The 23887-nt window shown below is 47.7% G+C and overlaps 1 protein-coding gene across 3 annotated transcripts in view; it reads left to right on the top strand.

Annotated features, from left to right (window-relative positions):
• Positions 1 to 23887, top strand: part of LPP (LIM domain containing preferred translocation partner in lipoma) — a 692086-nt gene that overhangs the window by 52156 nt on the left and 616043 nt on the right. For 2 of the 3 annotated variants that reach the window (XM_040481153.1, XM_040481156.1), the window contains exon 2: positions 17837 to 17959. The gene's annotated coding sequence lies outside the window, so the exon portion shown is untranslated. Of the gene's footprint in view, positions 1 to 5181; positions 5341 to 17836; positions 17960 to 23887 lie in introns of those variants that run through there. The other variant, XM_040481155.1, reaches the window with a different exon arrangement.

Here is a 23887-nt window from a genome sequence, read left to right on the forward strand (position 1 = left end):
AAGGGGTTGAGTCTGTACTGGGAGTTAGTTAATCCTGGCCTCTTCCACTTACTATCTCTGGGTCTTGCCCAGTTTCCTTTTTCTTTAAGCCTCTATCTTCTCATCTGTATAATAGGTGAGACTGCCTGGCTCACAGGGCAGCTGATATGACCAGATGGCGTAATCTATGTAGCCTGCTTAGTATACTGCTCAGCACAGAGTAAACACTCATTACATTATAGTTGTTTTGTTGTTATTATTATTGGCCGGTGAGGAGTCAAGGAGACCGTATATGTTTTTATTTTTATTTCTTTTCATTTTTTAAGTTTATTCATTTATTTGAGAGAGACAGAGGCAGAGCGAGTGGAGAAGGGGCAGAGAGATGGAGGGAGAGAGAGAGAATCCCAAGCAAGCTCCTTGCTGTCAGCATAGAGCCAGACACGGGGCTTGAACTCAGGAAACCGTGAGATCATGACCTGAGCTGAAACCAAGAGTCGGACGCTTCACTGACTGAGCCACCCAGGTGCCCCCAAAGAGACCATTTTCAAAAACCTGATCCATGGTGTGCTCAGAACTTTGCTTCTCAAAAAACCAGTCTGCATTCAGAAATAGAACCCAACCTAATCACCTTAGGCTACAATATCTTGCGGAGTCACCTCTTTTCGTCTCCACCCATCTGCCCACCTCTCCCACTAGTGGCCTACACATTGCTGGTCACTGGACATAGCTCTTCATGGCTTGGCCTCACATCCTTCCTTTTGCCTGGAATGTCCTTTGTCACTGCGCCCGTCTCACCCTCTTTGAATACCTAGCCTGGAAGTCTGTGCCTCCCATTGAGGATACCCTCCTGAAGTCTGAACTTATGGAGTAGGCCACCCCTCGTTCCACATTGGGTCTCATAGCCCTTTGCTGCACCGTCCCTGGGGATTCAGGCACACACTCTTAATAGGTATGCACACACCTCTGTGATAAATTTATTTAGTGCCTGTCTCCAATGTGAAGCACAAGGAAGGAGATGATAAGGTGCAAACCAGGAAATAATCATCACTGAGCTGTGTGCTCATCAGCCTTGGGCATGGATTTCGGGGGCAGATCTGGCCCTTCCCATGCACGACGTTGATGACTTGGACCTTTGCAGACACTGAGGAGCATCCTGATGACCAGCGTGTTGGCAGGGGCCTGAAGGACACCAGACCAGTGGCTGTGCTCTCCGAGTTTCCCGGGTCCCTCCCGCCCCCACGTGACCTGCAGCGGGAGCTCTGGTACGCAGGCACAACTCTCCGTTGCCTGGGCTGCATGCATTCCAGGTTGAGCCTCTGTGAGATGTGTTCGGATGTTTAATGGTTTGCTGACTTCCATCTTTTTGGTGTCTGCAGCTTGAAATACCCTGTGTCCTTGATTAATTCATGCTTGGGAGCCTCCTCAGTGCTCTCTAGTAAATAGCTCGTTCCTGTACGTTTATTTCCCTGTGGGCTTATTGCAGAGGGACTGGAGCCTGTATTTCTTTTTTTTTTTTTTTTTTTAATTTTTTTTTAACGTTTATTTATTTTTTTGGGACAGAGAGAGACAGAGCATGAACGGGGGAGGGGCAGAGAGAGAGGGAGACACAGAATCGGAAACAGGCTCCAGGCTCTGAGCCATCAGCCCAGAGCCCGACGCGGGGCTCGAACTCACGGACCGCGAGATCGTGACCTGGCTGAAGTCGGACGCTTAACCGACTGCGCCACCCAGGCGCCCCTGGAGCCTGTATTTCTAACAACTTCTCCAAGGAGAACGTCGTAGGTCATGTTTCCGGAACTGAGACTCTCGGAGGGTCTCCCAGACATCCCTCTCTCCATTACCTCCTTTTGGGCCGGCATTCGCTTGTAGCTGAAAAAGGAGCACTGTCTTGAGAGTCCTGTTGGCACATGCAACTTGGCAGCTGAATCTGACAGTTGATGCTGAGGTTCAGCTACCAGTGAGAAGCACACAGACAGAAACCTGTAGAACATCAAATCATTTCCCTTTCGTTCCCAGAGCCTTAACGTTTCTTTGTCTCGAGGATGACCTCACTGCTTTTTTGTATTTGTAATGGAATGCGCAGTCATTTACAAGTAATCACACAATAATCCCTTACACTTTTGGAACGCCTTCCTGTTTTCCAGAGGGTTTTAAGTCTCATTATCTCATTTGATCCTCGTAACTGCTCTGGGAGGAGGCAGAAGGGCTATTTTAATCTCTAATTTTCAGGTGTAGAAACTGAGGCTTAGGAAAGTTAAAGTTGGCCAGGGGTCATACAGTTAGTACTTAGCAGAGTTGGAACGGATAGTCGTCTAACTTCTAAACTAGCGTTCCTCTAATTACTTACTGTTGGTGTGACTTTAGGAATATACTTCGCCTCTCTGAGCCTCAGTTTTCCTGTCACGTAATTGGGTACAATACTCCCAGTGGAGTTGCCAGTAGGGATTAAATGAGACTGTCTGGGAAAGCATTTATCAACTAGTAAAGCATGTTGCTAATGTGAGGCATCATTGCTGCATGTGCCCTGACTCCAAGCCGTGCCATCAGAACTGCAGCACAAAAGAACATTTTTTTCCCCCGATTTGTAAAGACAATGAAGTCCAGAATGGTGCCGGGGTAGTTAGTCAGGGATCACGAGCTCCCAGCCCTGCGATCAGCAAGCTGGCACTGCTGTCCTGCCTGCAGGCTGCTTGGTTATTATTCTGAGAGCGTTTGAGTTGGCAAGGCCCTCTTTTCCTGCAGAGCTCTCTCTTAATGTTCCTTGGAACAGCCATGTATCCTGGAGACAATGCTAGGTCTGGCAGGACAGGAGACCAGGAATGGGGAGCCGGGAATGGGATCCACAGCCCTGAGCTCTGTCCACAAAGGGTGGGAATGTGGCTGAAGAAATAGTCTCGAAGATGTCTCTCCTCTCATTTCCCAGGGACTGGGATTTCACAGGGCACGTCTTGTGAGTCCACAAGGCCAGGGGTCCATGTGCAGAATGGATTGCTTAGCAATAGTACTTCCTGGAAAAGCCTGAAAAGGATGGATTTCAAGGTGGCACCAGATACATTAGGAGCGAGCAGGGTGATATGGGCAGGAAACGGCCGGAGTGACTCAGGGTTGAGATCTTGGGCAGCTTCGTTTCTGTATCCGGATTCACCCACAAAAATTCCGAGCCAATGGAACAGACATCGGTTGTTCATATGGTTCGAAGAGGCAGAATGAGGCACGGGAAAGCCAGGAGCCGGACTTGGTTTCCGTATAAGGAAGAACTTTCTGTTGGAAAGATGGAATTTGCAGCTGTAAGAGATGATGGTCGCCACCTCACTGGAGATGTCATGGACACCATGGGGGGGGGGCGGGATTTATAATCAGGCGGGACATCGGGCTTAGTGGTCTTCTCTCCTCTCAAGATCCCAGAGCCAGTGGTTCGCAGTGGTCAAGAGGAAGAGAGGCACACATACGTTAAGGAATGAGGGGCCCTTTTGTGAATATGGAAGCTGGTCTCCAAGTGCTATTTTTGCAAAATGGAGGGTAGACACAGACTCTTTGTTCTTGGTTTTCATACCTACCCCTGTAGTCTGCTTACTCCCCGGTTTCCAGAGTTCCCAGGCCATCTGTGGGCAGCTATTTTCCACGGAATGTCTTTTCCCTCTGCTGGTATGTTCCTGCTGGAATATTGGAAGGGACTCTGAGCTCCTGACAGGATGACAGTCTTTCTACAGAACCACAAGTCACAGGGCTCCATGTCCAGTCTTCTCAGTTACAAACGAGGATCATCCTTTTACCCTCCTCAGACTGCCTCTGGGACCCCTGGGGAGGACCGCAGTGGCCGGAATTCTGTGCTGAGTTATGTTCTGGCATGTGCCGGAAGGTTCTCTGATCCTGTTTCCCTACCTCATTTAATAATCACTTATATTTGTGTTCATTTATTAAACACGCAATAAATAAGAAATGCTTGCTGCTTTTCAGGTATTTATGGTATGTTCGCCAAAAGATAAAACAAGTAATCAGAATAAGTGTGCTGTGACTATTTGGATAGACCAAGTAGAAGCTGCTTTTAGCACACGTAGTTGGACAGTTTGGTGATATTGACCCAGTTTGTAGATGAAAGAATGTAAACCCCAAGAGAACTGATTTTTCCAAAATCTTAAGGAGTGGGCTGACCTGGGCTTAGGGCTTGGGTGCCTTGGCCCTCTGAGTAGTGCTGTTCATTGCTTGAAGACTCCCCCGGGGATGAGAACTTAGCAGCCTCATGGTTCAGGCCAGGAGGTGGGTGGTGATTCTGAAAAATTGGTACATGACACGCAGAAAGCCTTTGCAGCCAACAGTAGAACAGGCTCCCTGTAAGAAACAGAACCACTGGGATGAGCAGACCCCTCCTCCCTGTCACCTCCGTTTTCCCCTGCACCCTATCTCTCTCTCTCCTTTCTCTTCTGCTAATTCAGTCTGGAGTCCTTTTTAGACCAGATCCGTTCCTGACTGACTTTACTGGTTCAATTTAGTTCTCAAACACTTCTCAGGACCTTCTGATGGGAAGTAATCATACCAATTAAATTGGACATTCAGCCCTCCTTCCCCCTCAACAGTGTTCTTCTGAAAGTCTGGTTTTATTCTGGGTTTCTGTGCCTGGTTTCTGTCCTACGAGCAACTCATGCGAAACTACGTTCCCAGGAGGATTCTTGGCCCAAGGGAGTCTGGGAATTGGGGCCAAGGGTGGGGATTATTTTAGGGCTCATCTGCCATCAGAAGACTTGTGGATTGGATTCTTGGTGACCGCTTCGGGTACATCTCCCCCAGATACCACCCTCCTCCTCTGAATGAATAGATTGACTCCATAAATGTCAGTGCCTTCTAGATGGCCCCATTCCTCAGGTGAACTTAAAGTCTTGCAAACCAGTCACTTCCTTGTTTGGACTGGGAGCCTTTTTCCTGTAACAGTCAGCCTGTGCAGATTGAGACTCTCCTCCTTTTGGGGTTAATCATCTACTCCGATTAAGGAAATCTGTCATAAGTGGGGGCATGTTCTTCAAGTGCCAGAGGAGAGAAGGGTGACTTTTCTGACATCCTCTAGCCTGCTTCTCCATATATGGAAATGTTTACCCACCACACTGATCTATTGGAAGAGGAGGAGGTGACTCAGGGTTTAGGAGAAGCAGGATTTGAATTCTTGTTTCCAGAAACAAAGTCGCCCCCTTCCCCCCTCCCCCCCGCCGTCCCCTCCATTCCTTTGCCCCTTGTACTGGAAGCTGAGGAGAGAATGTTTCAGTGCTGTTCCCCTCGGGCCTTGGGACCACCTCCTTGCAGTGGGACTCAGGGTGTGTGAGAGGGAGTGAGGGCCAGCGGAGGGCCAGCTGCCTGTGGGGCCCGACTCACGTGAGTACATCCTTATTGACAGAGCGAATGGCCTTTCTGCTCGCAGACCTGGGGCTTGCAGGGTGATGGGACATGTTGCTGGGAGCGCTGGCCACTTTAATTTGGGGTGTGGACAGCTGCTTTCCCAGGGGAGCTCTTCTTTCCGTGGGATTTGGAGGCGGACTCTGCCCGAGGGAAAATTGTATTTGTATGTGAAAAAAAATATGAGAGATATTTCCTCCCACCTGAGGCCTAGCCAGAGTTGGGTAGGAAGGTAATTTGGGAGTGTTGTCGTCTGTCTGTCTGCTAGGGTTAGAGCAACAAGCCCGAAGGACGTTCGTGGACACTTGGGGAGGGGTAGTCTTAGCTTGAAAAGCAGAGTTATGGTTGGCCTTAAGGGCATAAAAATGTGGCCATATATGCAGCATTTGCATGGCATCCACGGTCTGGAATAAATACCCAGTGTGCAGGACGTTGTGTGGGTTGGAAGGAGTCTTAGAGATGATTCGGCTTGTCAGCCTCCTTTTGCAGCAGGACGGTGGGCAGTGCAGGGCCTGGGAGCTAAGCTAACTCACCCTGCGGGTACAGGGCTGATTAGGTGGGATTAGAACCCCCGGGCTCCTGGCTCTCGATTGTTCTCCCTTCCGCTACAGTTCAGCTGCCCCTGCAGGCAGAGGCAGAGAAGAGCGTGCCCATTTTGCAGATGAGAAAATGGGAACTCAGTTGCCTCCACTTACTGATCTGATTGGTGAGACTGAGAACTAGCACCTAACTGCCCCAGTTCAGACCTCTGTCAGGTTACATGGGCTTTTGTTGTTTGTAAAATTTTCTCTCCCCCCCCCTTTTTTTGCTTTCTACTTATTCTGCTTTCAGTCATGTGAATGTTATTTGAATGTGGGCTGCTGCCTTCTGACCTGCTTTGGCTTCTAGATCTTTTTCTTTCCTGATTTCATAGAAGGGAGTGATAGCTTGTCCAAAATGCAGAACCGGGGAACAGAGACCCCTACTTCAGTTTCTCCCAGAGGGTAGAAGTTATGCACAGACCTTGAAAGAGACTGAGCAGGGAGGGCTTTCTTGCTTAGCTGTCAGAATGCTGCAGTGTAATTCCCATCGAAAGGTGAGCTTGACTCTGAATGGATTTTATACACAGGCACAGACACATATTATAGACAGACACACACACACAGACACACACACTCATAGGCATATACATAGGTGCACATACATATAGACACACACACAGGCATACACATGGTTACACATACACATAGACGCACACTCGTAGACACACACACACACACACACACACACACACACACACACACACTTCCTTGCCTTGATACAGCTTTAAAGAGAGACTTAGAGGGCACCACCCTCTCTTAACAGCCCGCCAGATGTTACACGGCCATGAGTAGTTCTTTGCAGTCAGTTTGGGTTCTGGTGAACCTGGGGGCACTTTTCTTCAATTCGGGGAAGACGCTGGAGATGTGTCTCGGGGAAGCACTTTCACGCCGGTGGCATTAGGCGGCGGATCCTAATAGCTCAGGGGAGTGCTCGGAGACCCAAGTCTGTCCAGTGTTGAAGGGAGGCCAAGCAGTTCCCTAAGCCGCTCTAGAATGCCAGGGAGGCAGGACCCCGGGACCCTGCGCACAGCCTGTCTCCTGCTCCATGATGGTAGCTGGCCTGCGTATAGCCCTGCTCGCCGGGTGGGAGGCAAGAAGGCTTGGGATTGAGGCAACAGGGCTTGGGGTCCCCCCCACACCTGCTATGGTGGTGACAGACAAGGGCACCAAGAGGTTAGGGTTGGTGGTGCAGGTGTATGGGCTGTTACTGTTCGGAAGGAGAACTGCCGTGAATTGATTGCTTTCTGAATGCCAGACATTGGGTTAAGCACTTGACCTAAATCATTGAGTCACTATTATCCCTACCCATGAGTAGGTGCTGTTTTTTTTTTTTAACTTTATTTTTAATTTTGGTAAAGTACACATTTACCATCTAAGCATTTTAAATGTACAGCTCCGGGGTGTTAAATGCAGCCACCTGTCCGGCAACCCGTCTCCAGAACTCCTTTCCTTCTGCAAAACTGAGCCTCTGGACCTACTAAACACTAACTTCCCATTCCCCTTCCCCTCGGCTCTGACAATTGTCCTTCTGCCCTCTGTCTCCATGAATTTCTAGGCACCTCGCATTAAGTGGGATCCTACAGTATCGATTCTGTTGTGGCAGCCTTATTTCACTTAGCATAATGTCAGCAAGGTTCATCTGTGTTGTAGCACGTGACAGAATTACATACATACATACCGCATTTTGTTGACCCACTTAGGTACTGTGTTTTACCTTCTTTTTATAGAGGAAGAGCCTGGGGGGTTGAGTTGCCCAAAGTCACGCAGTCGGTAGTGGAGCTGGGATCTGAACCCAGGTTGTGTGACTTCAGAGTGCATGTGGTCAGGGGTAAGTGGATATTTGATTTTAGTTGGCAAGAGTGTGACAAACTAGGGTGGTTCTTAACTGGATAGTGATACCTCCTCACACCTTGCTGTGACATTTCAGTAACCGAGTGTTCCAAAGGACTGTACATGGGTATTTCCTTCCATTTTCTATCGGTCTCTGCGAAGCTTAGAGCCAAATGTGAAGCCCACCTCTGGCAAATGGTATGAGACGTATGACTCTTCTTTTTTTTTTTTTTTTAATTTTTTAAATGCTTGTTTATTAAAATAATTTTTTAGTGTTTACTATTGACAGAGAGAGACAGAGTGCGAGCAGGGGAGGGGCAGAGAGAGAGGGAGACAGAGAATCCAAAGCAGGCTCCAGGCTCTGAGCTGTCAGCACAGAGCCCGACATGGGGCTAGAACTTACGAACTGCGAGATCATGACCTAAGCTGAAGTGGGACACTTAATTGACTGAGCCACCCGGGCACCCCAAGACTCTTCTTTTTTGTAATCCTTGTCCTTTTCCTTCACCTTATTTTTCCATCTCACTCCCCAGTTTTCTCACCATAAAAAAAATCACGAATTACATGCATTTCTGTTAGGTACTTCAGAGCAGATCCTTTAGGGAACAAGACAGAGTATATAAATCAGTTACATGCTATCAGGCATTTTTGTTATTACGATGTCTAAGGAATAGCTAGTCTGCACAGCAGTGGACAGAGACTGCAGTTGTGATTTTCTGACCTGGCTCTGTTGCTGACCCAGTGTTTCACTTGGGTGATACTGCTCCTTTCTGATCTCAGTTTTCCCACCTGTAAGATGGGACCGCCGTTGACAACAGGGAACATTCTGTCTGTGCTGAGCCCACACGGGGCGTTCTACATGATCAATCTCCTTCTATCCTCCCTGCCCTCCTATAGCCGGGTGATGTTAACCCCATTTTACTTGAGAAAAGTGAGGTCTAGAGAAATGGGAACACTTTCCTAAACTACAGCTCCTGAGTAGCAAGCATTACTGATCGTCATCGACTCCAGAGCCCAGGACGTTATCCACAGTGCTGGGCGACTTGCCCTTAGCAATCGGTAAGGTTTGTGTCACTGGTGGTATGTATTCATCTAATTTTATTAAATGTTTATTGGATTCCCACCTATGTGCTTCATACTGTTCTGGGCACTGATCCAGCCCTGGGTTTAGAGTGAAGGAAAAGACACATGGAACAATGATTCCTTGGACCTTTATATTCTAGTTAGGGGTGTGTGGAGAAGGCAGATAATAAATGAACCTGTAAATAGGAGGGAATGATAAGTAACACTTAGGAGGATTCACACAGGGCACTAAGACGGTGAGTGAATGGAGGAAGGGATCTGGGAGGTAATGTTTAAGCTGAGGTCTGAATGACAAGAGTCAGTCGTGCAAAAGTCAGGAGGAAGAGCCATGCAGAGGGCGCAGTCAGTGCCAAGGCCATGGAACGGGAATGAGTTTGTGCTTGAGGAATGAAAAGGGCCCAGAATGCTAGGAGGTAGTGGGCGGCCGAGGAAGAAACATGCCAGGAGGGCAGGGAAAGGGCTGCTGGGTGTAAGTAAGCTAGAGCAGGGGCTTGACCCGAATCTAGGGGTGATGGGGAGCATCATTTAGCTCGCTCTCAGGGGGATGGATTGCAGGGAGGGAGCAAGGGTAGAAGCAAGGGGGTCAGGAGGAGACTCTTGCCGTCAGTAGACGAGAGGTGGTGGTAACTGTGACTAGGGTGGTGGAAATGGAGCCAGAGACAAGTGACTTGGCTCACGACATGTTTTGGAGGGATTGTCTACGGGACGTCAAGGGCAGTTTCCTTCAGAATAGTGTCAAGGTCAATGGGCAGGAATCTGGGAGACCCTGATGGAGGTGAAAATGTGCAATGCAGGAGGTGGGGGGTGCAGAGACTTGCAGCTGATTCAGACTAAGGAGTCTGTGTGCTCCCTGCTTTGGTTTCTAACCTTGAACTTCTGGCCAGGGAACAGAGGGCAGGGGCTTCCTGCCTCTGACTTCCTGGCTGAGAGCTGCTGGAACGCCCCAAAATAAGCCCTGCAGAACATGCCGCTTCCTTCGCTCTCCTTGGGTATTTGTATAAAGCATTCTTTCCCACCAAGAATACGGAACATTCAGAGTGATGCTGACTTTGTGGGCCATATTTAACATATTGTTTTCCCTTGATGGGTCTTCCAGATTCTTGCCTCTTGCAGATTCCCTGCTAGGAGCCTTCAGCCACCCTATTAAATGGGAATGGAAGGCTTGGGGTGGGGGGTGGGGGTGGGGCATGGAAGAGCTGGGGCTTCAAGGCCCCACCTTGGCTTGAGGACCGTGGTCCAAGCGTACCTCCCAAACCTCCTCTTTCGTTTACGTTTGATTTCACACTTGCCGGTCCTCGCTTCCCCCTCTGTGGTTCCTTTAAATGGGGTGGGCTTTCCTGTAAATCCCCCATGTTTCAGTGGCGTGGAGGAACTGGTCTCAGAGAAGTTCGATGATTGGCCAGTGTGAGGTTGTGTCTGAGTCAGGCTGGGAATCTAAGATTCCTGACCGAGCCTGTGCTCTGGCCACCGGGCCAAAGTGACTCCACATGAGACCTCATGCCCTGGGTGTCTCATGGCAGTCCTATACTGCACTGGGCATGAGCCGGGAGATGCTCAGAGATCGTATTCTGAATCACCTGAAATTCACTTCTGGGCGTCTTCGCATGCTCCTCTTTGAATAGTTTGCCGTCTGTATTACCATTTTTTTTTTTTTTTAAACTCTAGCATTATCTCTTAAAAGCAGTGTTTTGTTTTTGCTCATTTGAATTTCTTTTAAAATCTCTTTCATATTGCCCATTCATTTAGTCAACAAACATTTATTGAGTTCTTACTGTATGCCAGGCATTGTGCTAGGTGCTGGGGACTGATTCAAAGATAATTTGGAGGCGTATGGAAGGGGAGTGGATAATTACAGCACAGTGAGAGAAGTGCTATAATAGAGGGATATGTAAAGAGCTAGAAATAGCACTATGAATAACATCTCTGAACAAATTGCCTTCTTTTTTCCTTTTGGATTATTCCCTTATGTATATTGCCCAAAGTGGGATTACTGGGTCATTTAAAAGATGAAAACAATTTGGCACAAAAGGATGTAATGACTTGCCTGGGGGAATACAGATCAATTTTCAACGGCGGGGGGGGGGGGGGGGATTGTTGACAACTCCAGTTTTAGATACTTTACCGGGAGGATTGTGCCGTTTTTATACCACCTCTGTCATCATGGTGGCTTTCAGGGGGAGTACCTATTCTAAACATGTCAGGCTGCATGTAGAAACACATATCCTTCTATTTAATTTCACAAATTAGTTGTTAATTCTCACAAGAACTCATAGATATATGAGTAGGATGGTTCCTTCCATTTTACAAATGAAGAAATTTAACTTCTCTAAAAGGAAGGGACTCGCTCAGGGTTCCATTGTTAATTCTTGGAGAATCCAGAAATCAAGTGTAGATTGATTCTATGACTCCTGTCCTGCTCTCTGTACTCTGTTCACCACGTCGGGTGCTTGTGCCCCAGCTAGGGCTTGGGAGTCATTTGATGACTAGGGCTAGGGATTCTTCTCAAGGAGGGCAGAATGTACTAGAAGAGGTGTAGAAGTTCATACCTCCAGAGGGGCCAGTGTTCCTGTGTATATTGATCAGAAGGGACCTGAAGGCCCATTAATTCTTGACCCCGGCCCAGATCCTGGAAGGTGAATGTATGGTGGCCTTAGCACGATAACACGGGACCCCAAATAGAGCTGGAAGCATCCACTGTTCTGCTTGGAAACATTGTTTTCCTAGTACGTTCAGCTGTGTGTCCCTGACTGTAAATTTCTTTATTTTGCCATTTAGAAGTAAGAACTCGTGCCCTTGGTCCCTGGCCCATCATCGTCAGACAGCAATGCCTGTCCGCTGTGAGGCTTTGGCTCGCTCATCCCTAAGACACCCATGTTCCCTGCCATTTTCCAGACATACCCTGCTTTTTCTCACCTTTGTGCTTTATCTCATGCTGTTCTCTTAGCCTGAGGGACCCTCCTCTGTCTTCATCCAGAGACCTCCTGTTCCTCTTAAACACTTCTGCCTGGATGGCCACCTTCTGACTGAGGTGACCTGTGATCACCATCTACTCTCCACCGTTCACACTGCCCCGTACTAGAAAGGATCTCTCTGTTCTCTCTTCTGCTAGCTCGCATCACAATGGGCTGTGGGGCAATAGAGTATATAGCTCTATGGTGATTCTGAGCATTCAAATCTTGGCTGTGGCACTTCTAGCTGTGTGATCCGCCAGGTCAGTTAACCTGCTTGAGCCCGAGGTTCCATATCCGTCAAATGGGTTTAAGAAATCACATCGAGTCACAGGGTTACTCGTGAGGATTTGTATCACCTGTCCTTCTTCCGTGGTACTCACCATCTCCTACTTGGTTTATGTTTTATCCCTCCTTCTAGACCTTTTTGGGCAGGAAGTGAAAAACATCTTGCCTGTGCCTTTAACAAATGGGACCTGCTGCAAAGGCTCCTTTAAGGGAAAGGTTCCATAGGACCTAACTGGTGACGTCAGTGCAGGCTCCTTACTGGTTGGAGGCCCCGGTCACATGGTACCAGGCCTGGACGGAAGAGCTCCGTGATAGGCAGCTTTGGGCACACACAGGGTGTGCTGGATAGGCCTCTGGCTTCTGCTTAGTTAACAGGAAAGAGGCTGGAGCCTGTGTTCGGCCCGTGTTCTGGTTCATCAGGTTGGGTAGTGCTGGCATTTCCCTGAAGGCAGAGTGGAAATCCTGCCTGGAACAGGAGACGTGGTGTCTTTTCTGGGTCTTTCATGGTTGGGAGTTCCAGACTAGAGGGAAAGGTCCACAGACGTGTGGGTTGGGGCACCTCTGAGAGCCACCCACTTCTCTGACTTCTCTGTGGGTGGGGCCATGGAGAAGGGGTCCATTGGGAGGAGGAAGCTGTCCTTCAGACCCTCCCACCCTCCCTGTGCTTGGAGGCTCAACGGAAGAGCCTTCAGTTCTTAAAGGGGTAGCTCTGCTATTTAACTTTCTCCTGCGTCATTTCCCGGGACGCAGTACCCATGAGTGTCAAGATCCAAGTGCTTTAGCCTGGCACATAAGGTCCTTCATGTCTTGGCCGCAACATTCCTTTGCAGCCTCGTCTCCCACCGCATCCCTCCGTGTGCTCTGCCACTGGCCTCAGCAGATTAGTCACTTTCCCTAAGAACAGCCTGAACGCCTCCTTACGGTGCTTAGCACGTCTTGTTCCCTGGGCCTATATTCCCCCTCCTCATTGGTGGAAATCCTGTTGGGTGTGCAGGCTCGGTTCAGAAGTCATCATCCACGGAGCTCTTCCAGACCCTCAAAACAACGTCGCGTGGACTTGTGCTTTGCACACTTTTCAGTGTTTTCAAGCGTGTGCCCGCCCGGTGAGCCTGTGAGCTCTTTGAGAGTGCCAGGCAGGCCTGACTCAGCGCCTGCAGCTGTTGGGTCCATACACGGTACCTCATTAAGGACACGAGGTGCTAGCAAGTGTCTGTTTTGAGCACCTGCGAATGCAGGGCACATGACATCGTGTCAGCTAACAGTTGTGCCGGAGGGGTGTTCAGAAGCTCATTCTTGGGTTACCCGCAGTGTGTTTGATCGTGAGCCCAGTCATTGGAATTCTCTTTGTGACTGGCCTGCCGTCAGCTCACCGCTGACCTTTCTCAGGCCTGCTTCCCACATACCCAGCGATGTCTGCTCCGTGCCAGGGCTCTGAGCTTTTTATTTCACTGAAGAACATAGAGCAAGGTGGAAGTCAGGAAGGATTCTGCTTCTCATGTGAACATACTTGATTTTGAAAGTTCCGGCTTTGTTTTGTATCCCAGAGTTCCTTAAACTGTGAAAATACTGGAGGAATTTTTTTAGGATATTTTTGCCTCTAGCGGAATAGCTGCCCATCGTACAGTTGTAACTGCAAGGTAGTAAGATCTGGGTTGTGGGGCTTGATTTTGAAGACTTGGGTTCAAGTCTTGGCTTTACCATTATCAGCCCCAGAACCTTGGGGGGTTGCCTGACCTCTCTGACCCTCAGTTTCCTCAGTGGGCAATTGGGAAATTGTTCTTACGGGGTTGGTGGGAAGTTTAAATGAGGTTTTGGACATTAAATTGGGATTTTTGTTACTTTTTGATTCATACATTGGATTTGAAAGCCTTTTTTAAGTTATGATTTTTCTTATTTGGTTATAGTCGACATACAATGTTACATTAGATTCAGGTGTGCATCGTGGCGATTCAACATCTTTATGTTATACCATGCTTACCGAAAATGTAGCTACCATCAGTCACCATATGTTGCTATTATAGCGTAATTAACTATATCCCCTACACTCTGTCTTTTATTCTCCGACTTATTCATTTCATAACTGGAAGCCCACACTTCTACTCTCTTTTACCCACTGTTACCCCTCCCTCCGCCTCCTCCCCTCTGACAACTATCAGTTTGTTCTCTGTATTTTAGGCTTTATTGAAGGATTTATTTATATACTAAATGTTTATTTATTTTGAGAGACAGGAGAGAACGCATGCGTGCACGGTGAGCAGGGGAGGGGCAGAGAGAAGGGGAGAGAGAATCAAGTTTCACACTCAGCATGGAGCCAGATGTGGGGCTCCATTTCATGTCTGTGAGATCATGACCTGAGCCCAAATCAGTGCTTAACTGGCCACTCTTATCGGAGGCCATTTTAAAATAGGACTTCCAGAAAGTTTGCTTTTGAAGGAAATTGCTTGGATGCGTAAGTTGTCACACACTTGTCTTATCTTAGTTTTTGAATGACAAATGAACATCTAACACACTTACGGAACATACATAGCCGGTGAGGCTCTGTTATAGTCCAAATAAGTTAGAACCACAGAATCTTAAGCTTTGAGAAATCATAGAAACCTTAGAAGACGAGGGGCTGACCGTTCATGCCTGCTGCGTGTGGGCTCTGTGCCATGCGTGCTGGAATTGGAATCCCAGGGCACGATCACATAGATCCCGATGGGTATGTGTTGTTATCCCTGTTTTGCAGACAGGGAAGCTTGAGCTCAGGGAGGTTAAATAATTGACACAAATCCTGTATCAACGCATTCAGCTTCATCTTGCACTCATGGTGGCTTCTAGAAATCCTTTCCCTTTACGGACACGATGAGGCCTGCCTTTGCTTTGTGGATCCTTTACCCTCTCACAGCAGGAGCAGCCCCTGGTTTTAGGCCAGGTACAGCAGTGCAGATCAGCAGTGTCGATGTCCCGTCACTTGTTTAATTAATCTGGAAGAGTGTCTTTCCTTTTTCTGCCAAGAATCTGCTCGTTTTGAGCTCCTTTGACTACTTATTCATCAGCCTTTCCTTGTTCTTCCCTTTGGAGACGGATTTGCCACTGCCCATCTCTGGTTTTGAGGTCAGGGGTGTATTTAAAGAGGACTCCGTCTTTCCTTTTAAAAAATTACAGGTGGAGGGGCGCCTGGGTGGCGCAGTCGGTTAAGCGTCCGACCTCAGCCAGGTCACGATCTCGCGGTCCGTGAGTTCGAGCCCCGGATCGGGCTCTGGGCTGATGGCTCGGAGCCTGGAGCCTGTTTCCGATTCTGTGTCTCCCTCTCTCTCTCTGCCCCTCCCCCGTTCATGCTCTGTCTCTCTCTGTCCCAAAAATAAATAAAAAACGTTGAAAAAAAATTAAAAAAAAAATTACAGGTGGAAAGTATAATTCGTTGAGTGTTTCCCATCACGTCCTCCATATATGGGGTGGTGAGAAGAGGCAGCAATGTGGGGGACCAGGAGTGCTGGCTGTCATCCTGGGTCTGTCACTGATCAGGCAGGGGACTTTGAGCCAAGCCCTCCTTTCTCTGTCAGGGCCTCAGCATCTTCACCTGTAAAGAGCTGAGGGCATTACGAGATGACTCCTAAGATTTTAAAATTCTGCATGTTTTGTGGTGTCAGAACCATCAATTTCTGCTGAGCTGCATAATCCTGCAGCTGTTTCTCTGATACTTTTCAATCTTTAGATTTAATCTATTCAACAATGTATAATTTTTTAAAGGGAAGCTTTTATAGACACTTCTGAAATATCAGGGTGGGGGGGGATAAATGGATGTTAAAAAATAGAAAACAACCAATTAAATAGTATATAGCATGTAATTCTCCTTGGAAACTTACCACGAAATTGAGGAACACTTTAACAACTGGTAATTTAAATTGCATTTGAACTCTGCTAATGGTTTGTTTGCATGGGAACTTCAATCATTTCACAGTGGTTCTTTAGCAAAGCTGCTTGTTCTCTTTATGGAAAAGAAGAAAAAAATATTGACAGAGAAGAGGACTAGGGAAAAGGAGACCACTATCATTTGTGTGGGGAGGGAAGCTGTCAGGAGTGGGGAGATGGCCCCAAGGGCCAAGGCGGAGAGCCTCTCCTTCCAGTTTAGAAATCTGGGAAGTCTGGTTGCCCTCCGCTGCGGTTGTAGAAACCGTTCTGACTTAGTATCTCCCTTTGCGAGGAGAAGCTTCGGTTTCCTGGGGCTTGGGTGGGGGAGTGATGTCTGTCCTGTGTTTTCCATGAGACTGGACTGTCCATGGGTCCAGGGTGTGCCTCTGCATATGCTCCGTTCCTCAGCAAGTATGAAATGATGGCCTTTCTCATTTCAGTGGAATGGCATCGAGAATTCTGATGTCTTTGAAGACCGCTAGGTCTCAGGAAACTCCTTGCTTTGCTGGGCTTATCTTGATTACGTGCCCTTTCCCCGACTTAATTTCTTTCTGCCGTCGGGCTATACTGAGAGCTTCTAGCAGGTGTCCTAGCAAGCTTCTAGAGACTTGGATGTGGCGGTCCTGGTTTTGCCCCAAAGCTGATTGTGTGACCAAGGGCAAGTCCCTCTGCCCAGTGAGTTTTGGTGTACTCCTCTGTCCAAGTGGCTTAAATTGGGTCCATGGAGCAAGTCCTGGACTGGAGCCCTGGATTGTCTGCCACTAACTGTGGTTCCTAGAGTAGCCACCTCCCGACTCTGGCCCCAGCTTCTCCTGCTGTCAGTTGGAACAGTGGAGGTGGGTCATTTTTAAGGTCCCTCCTCACTTTGAGCTTGTCTGAATGTTTGAGGACTGAATGAGATAATATACACAAATGAATTTCATGGATGGTTAAATAATGTGTAAAATGTCAACAATGAAAATGCAAGCAGTGGCTTTTCTAGAATGTGGATTCTACCTGCGTGTACAAAGCACGTATTTTGTAACAGCCTACTGCCTTGGAATATTTGTCTGTGGGAACATGTTATCATATACTCCTTAGCAAAATAGTGATAGGTCTTCATGAAATAAAACCTGTAATGAGGACTTACTGGGAGTGTCAAGTTTGTCCAGCTCTCTCCTGCTCACTGGCTGTCATTTTTCAGACAGGGAAATTCAGGTTCAGAGGGGTCACTCAGTCCCGTACTTAGACATTTGTCTCCAAACTCCTGTATCTTTTCTATTTTTATTTGTTCAGATTTTGCTCTTAAGTTTTTCTTGGCTGCAGTGTGAATATCTGGGGCACCTGGGTGGTTCAGTCAGGTAAGCATCCAACTCTTGGTTTCGGCTCAGGTCACGATCTCACGGTTCGTGGGTCTGAGCCCAGCATCAGGCTCCACGCTGACAATGTGGAACCTGCTTGGATTCTCTCTCCCTCCTTTTCTCTCTGGTCCTTTCTCTCTCTCTATCTTTCCCTCTCTCTCTCTTTCTCTCTCAAAATAAATAAATAAGTAAATTTTAAAATTGAAAAAAAAAACTGTGAATATCTAACTATAGATATCTTTCCTCTCTGAGATTATGATGAAGCTGTTTTCTCAGGAGGGCTGGGGTCCCTGCAATCCCTTTTCAGTGTTACTGAGACAAATTAGTGCAATAGAAATGCCACGACCTGACTGGGGGGGCTTAGCAGGTGTAGAGGGAAGCCGCCGCATTTTTGGGCGTCAGCTGGCATCATTCCTAGTATGGCTAGCCAGTGAGTTCATAAAACTGAAAAGTTCTAAAGCTGGTAAGATACTAGAGATTTGTAGGCAACCTGTTCTCCCTTTTTCCACAGGTGGGGACCTTGAGGCTCAGAAATAGAACTGAAGACAGAACCCAGTTGCCTGCTTCTCATTTGAGGACTTTTCTCATTGTTCTACTGGGCACTCATCAGAGGGAAGCTATTTTTCCACAATTGGTGAGTCCTACAGAGAAGGGAAGACATTCTTCTTTTATAATCAATGTTCACATTTTAATGAGTTTAAAAAATCCAGGCTTTCCTTTTAAAGCATAGGCACTGATAGCTGGGATAGAATAAGAACTAGAGAAGAACCAAACTGTTTTCTTTTTATCTTCAGTTGATTTCATTGGCAATGGACAAAACAGGACAATGCTAATAAAATGTGTGACAAAGCAGAGGCAGGGCAGGACTCAGCTCTTGGAAGGAGGCATGAAGAGAAATTGGAAGAAAATTTGGAGTGATGATGATTTCGGATTGCCAATAAGTGTATTGCTTCCTTCTTTCTCCTTTGGCATGGAGGGAAGCATTCTTGAAATGGAAAGACCAAAAAGAAAACATCAATGAACAGTGTTATGGGCATTTGCAAGGAAAGAAAAGTCGTATTATTGAGTGATTTTTGTTTACCCCTGTGCAAGCTGCTGCTGCTTCTGCGATCTCATTTTATTTTCACAAAAACCCTTTGAGGTAAGGGATGCTAAATTTGCTCAGGCAAAGGGTGTGAACCTTTGTCTTAGAGGGCCTGCTAGAGCTCCAGTGGGATGTGAGTCGGAATCCTATTCCACACTCAGGGGAAGGGCAAACAGGTAAGGGAAGGTTTCCCTTGTGTTTTGGAATACTTCTGAGTTCAGTGGGTAGGACAGAACATCATGTTCTAGAAGGTAGGAGTGGTGAAAAGAATAATGGTGTGGGCTCCCCTGGGCTGTGCAGAGATCTGAGGAAAACAACTGGAGAATTCTGGGAAAAGCGTCCATGTAGAACCTGAGATCTGTGGTCTCCATCCCAAGGACCAATCCCTATGTGCCCTGAGCCCTGGCTGTATTCCAAGCAATAAGCCTTGCCGTGTTTATGGTCTAGTTGTCCAAAACAGAGCAGATGCCATAGTGATTGGTCAAACCTAACTTTATTTAAAAGTGTAACTGAGTTTATAGTTACGTTTTGTCACCTTTTCTTAATCAACTGCACCTCAAAAGAACAACTGACCTCTGTGCCAATAGATCTGCGTAAGATAAAGGGCTGGCATCCAGTCTTTTGACTCTTAAAATCCTTCAGCTTGTTAAAATCTCACACCTGATCTTGAATGTTTTGTCCCAAGCCTGCATTTTATGCATCAATTGTGAAATCTTTGTTACCTGCTCTACTTCCTGAGTTGTTTCAGTGTTTGAAATTAATTGTGATTAATATGAAGAGGTTTACTTGGATTAAAAACAAACCAACCCACCCAGTGTGTAATGACAGAATGGGAGAGAATTCCTAAACAGGAGGAATCCGGAAGACATTCGCAAGTGATTGTTGTCCATTCTAAAATGCCAATGCAGCCTTGGACCGCATTAAATAGGGTATGTCCTCTAGAACACGGTGGGTGGGGGATCCTGCTGGTAACTGGCAAGTCCAGAGGCAAGGTGGGCTTTGGGGCTAGTCTGAGCAGGACTCAGCTCTGTTTCCTATAGCGCTCCTCGCTCTGCCTTCTCTGTGTTGGCTTCCACCTTGGATGTTTCCCCCCGCGGTCAAGAGATGGCCGTGTGCCTCATCCTGGGCCCTATGCCTCCTATGCCCATTGTGGGGAGAGAGCCTTGTCTGCCATGTCCCCATGTCCCTGGGTTACTGCACGTTCCTGCACAGTCACTGAAGCCAAGACGATGAGACTGTGCTAAGTGCCACGTGCACTGGGCCCTCCTCTGGAACGGAGTCTGGAGATGGTCCCACCCAAATCCCATGGCCGCTGCACAGTGGAGAAGAGTGGTCACTCAAAGAATATCTGGGGGCTGCTTGGAGGTGGCGAGAGGACTAACACGATTTGGGTGACCGCGAACTTCCTTTCTACCCTCCCGTCAGAGCTCCCCTAGGTTGTCAGCTGGTAGTCTTTGCTTCATCCTCTGAGAGGGATCTTAGCCAGCTGGACTGTCTACACAAGAATGCTGTGAGGCCCGGAAATGATGTCCCACCAGGAACTGTTACAGGAATGAGAGACTCCACTGGAGAGGGCAGAGGGCACACGTGATGATGGCCTTTAAGAATATAAAAGTCGGTCGGAAGAGGGGTGGCATCGCTTGTTCACAAGTGCATCTCGAGTTTGGTGGGATCTCTAGCCCATAATAGGTGCACAGTGCATTTTCATGGCTAGAAAGAATGAATCCAAAGGTGGCGAGTGTCCCTTTCTCCAAGGGCATTCCATTACACACTGGCCATTTGCTGTTGGAGGGTTTTAGGAAATCTAGAGCAGATGAGGCTGGCTACATGGCTTTCTGGGAACAAAACAAGTGCCTGGCAGAATGAGTCTTTCGGGACCAGTAGGGCTTAAGAAGTTTGCGAGTGCATAAAAAGACAGTACGTGCAGCAGAATGGGGTTTTGGAAGATCTGCCAGTTATTAGATGTGCACCCCCAGAAAAACGACATCGCCCCTGCCTTCATTTCTCTGATCTGGGAATTAGGAATGATAATCATTGCTCTGCCTGCCTCTCGTGTTTGCTTAGAGCAGATGGGTTGAGAGATGCCAACCTGTTTTGCAGACTGCGAAGCGTGGTCCATACATGATAGATTATTATGGTGGAATGACTCATCTTGAATAGAAAGAAAAATAAGACCGTGTGATGTGCAGTCCCCCAGCACCAAGCCTGCTACGTAGTATATGCCCAGTGTATGTTCTTCCTCCCAACCCTACAGCCCCACCATCCCCAGGATTGGATGGGCGCTAATCTGTCCTCAGTCTTGGAAGCTGGCTTCATGGTAACGGTTGAAGTTGAAATGCAGTTGTGTACTATTATTACTTTTCATATTTGATTTTGCCCTAGGTAGCAGGAAGTGAAAGGAGGTGGACTTGAGAGACATGGAGAAGTCTCCATGCTTGAGAAATCTTGAAGCTACAGTCTAGCTGTTAGGCTCTTGCTCTGTTTGATTAGATAATCACACCCCTGTCTAGGCGTGACCGGCCCAGTGGGAGTCTGGAAGGAAATTATTGTCCTCTGTTGATACTAGTGTACAATTGTTGACGGTAGCCAAAGGCTTTCATTTTTAATATTTCCTTTTTGGTCCTTAGAAGGATCAGGTATTAGTCTATGCCGGAAACAAAGCAACAGTCACTTCCGCCAGAGGTGAATGTCTTGGCTCCCTACAATTACTTGGTCAGGTGGTTTCTGGGCACATGTGACCATCTGCTGAGCCAGCTTTCATTGCTTTTTATGTTATTGCTTCCAAAATACAAAAAGACTTGCTATGTCTGAGCAGGAACCCATGCAGCCACCTGGGGCTCTGGCTGTTCTATAACCTAGGGATGTGTTGTAGGAGATGTTTGCTGTCCATAAAAATAAAAGGTAGGGCTCTCTCTGCCTCTTTTGTTTCCTTCCTCCTAATTCCATATTCTTCTACTTCATGAGCTCAGCACAGTGGAGATACCTTCTGTTTCATGTCGGACAGGGCCCTAGGCGGGGTCAGAGGAATTCTCAGGTTCTCCTACACGGATTCCTGTCTGGTGGAAGATGTCTGGTGTCTCATGCATAGGGAACCCATAAGGCCTTTGTAGATTGCTGCTGAATATCTACCCCTCCTTCACAGAGTGTGTGCTTGTTCTCTGCCCTAATCCATTGTTATTCTGGAAGTTAGTAAACTTCAGGGTCTTAAGGACACCACAGTGAATTAGGCACAGTCCCTGATCTTGGAGAGAAAGACCTATGCATAAGAAATACCACATTAGAAAGAAAGGTGTTATTTACAGCACACATTTACTAATCACCAGATCCATTTAAGGCTACATAGTAGGTGCGTGGGAAGTGGAGGTCCTTTATAGCCTCAGTTCTCATGGGGCTTGTGTAAAAGGTTGGGAGCGTGGAAAGAATCGGGAAGGTTGAAGAAAGCTCCCAGGAGGAGGCGATCTGATCTCAAAACCAAGGCCAGACTACTGGCAGGGTGGGCCTGTGGACATCTTTTGGTCCCTAGGGCTGGGCAGGTTCTGAGGGTAGAAGTAACTGACAGCAGAATATGGCTGGGCAGGTAAAGAGTCTGTCATATTCCATGTGTGGTTCAGACTCCAGTTTATTTTCCACTCACTTGCTGCAGCCAAAAGTGTCATGTTGACTTTGAGTTGAACTGACATTATTTCCATGGTCCTCTCTGTGTGGCCAGAGCACGCCTGGGTGTGTGTCACCAAGTGGGAAAGCATCTCGGTATTCATGGGGAGGGCTAAGGGTTTCTCCCAGGAGTTCCTGATAGCTGATCTCTTCTGGTCTACTTCCTGGGTATCCTGAAAAATGGTGGAGTTGCTAGGGACCGGGACTGGGGCTCTCATATGCGGCTCCTGTCATTGTTATCTATTGCTGCATAACAGACCCCAAACTTAGTGCTTAAAGCAGAGAACATTTATTATCTTGTACTCTTTGTGATTTGGAAGTTGGGAGCAGCTTAGATGGGAGGTTCAGGGTCTCTCCTGAGGCTGCAGTCTACGTGTCTGCTGGATTGCAATTTCATCTGAAGGCTCAGCTGGGGTGGACCCACCCCCAAGCTCAATCACATGATCGTTGGCAGGATTCAGGCCCTCGCAGTGGTTGGACTGAGAGCCTCAGTTCCTTGCTGACTGTCAGCTGGAGGCTGCCTTCAGGTGTTCGCTGTGAGAGCCTCACCATAGGGCAGCTCGCAACATGGCGACTGCCTTCCCTCCGAGCAAGTGAGCAAGAGAGAATCCCCCAGATGAAAGCAGCCGCAGCCTTTCTGTAGCCTCATCCTGGAAGTGACACACGTTCCCTCTGCCTCATTCTGTTTGCTTGAAACAAGTCACTAGATCCAGCCCACGCTCAAAGGGAGGGATTGCACAAGGGCATGAAGACCAAGAGACGGAGTTCTAGGAGGCCATCTTAGGGGCTGTCTGCACAGATACTCTAGGTTACAGGGCATGTGCTAAGGTGAGAGCAGGAGCTACATGGCACCACTGGAGAAACCCAGCACACCTCTGTGGACCCGCTTTACTTGAAGATTGTGGGTGAGAACTCCATTTAAAATATGAATATAGACATTGAGCTAGAATTGCACAGAATGAAACTTGGGGTGGCTTGTCAGAGGAAGATCACAAGTTTTCAGTTAATGCTGTGCCCCTATACCTCTATATTTTTACCCTCCTTACCAGTTAGAGCTGCTTCTTGCTTGAACTTTTTGCTGTACAGGTGAGACACCAAGACCTGGAGAGGGGACAAACTCCTCTGGGGCCATGGAGCCATTGGCAGCCATTGGAGGGACCCTCTGAAGCTCCTTTGTCTCTGGCCCAGTGCTTCTTTAAAAAAATTTTTTTTTTCCAACGTTTATTTATTTTTGGGACAGAGAGAGACAGAGCATGAACGGGGGAGGGGCAGAGAGAGAGGGAGACACAGAATCGGAAACAGTCTCCAGGCTCTGAGCCATCAGCCCAGAGCCTGATGCGGGGCTCGAACTCACGGACCGCAAGATCGTGACCTGGCTGAAGTCGGACGCTTAACCGACTGTGCCACCCAGGCGCCCCATGGCCCAGTGCTTCTTGTTCACTGTCCTGCACTGTCTCTCTTTCCGAATCAGTCCATACAGACTCTAGGCCTGGTTTCTCTGCTTTTTTTTTTTTTTTTATTAATATATGAAATTTATTGTCAAATTGGTCTGGTTTCTCTGCTTTTTGAAACCTCTGTCCAGTTCCAGAAACAGATTAGGGGAAAATAGGTTCAGATTTGGAATCTGGAGCCTTCATGTTGTCCCTTTAGTTCAATTTCAGGGTCTACATCTCCTGTTGGGTCCGGCTGTGTCCTGAAAAGTTGCGTAAATCAGTGTTACTTGGCTCAGTGTGCCTCGGCAGTATGAATGACATTTGTGTTAAGAACACTGAACCGATACTCAGTATTGCTGTGGGACTGACAGGATCAGACACGAAGAGTCAG

This window comes from Herpailurus yagouaroundi, unplaced genomic scaffold, assembly GCF_014898765.1.
Source record: "Herpailurus yagouaroundi ecotype Mexico unplaced genomic scaffold, PumYag 159, whole genome shotgun sequence".
NCBI lineage: Eukaryota > Metazoa > Chordata > Mammalia > Carnivora > Felidae > Herpailurus > Herpailurus yagouaroundi.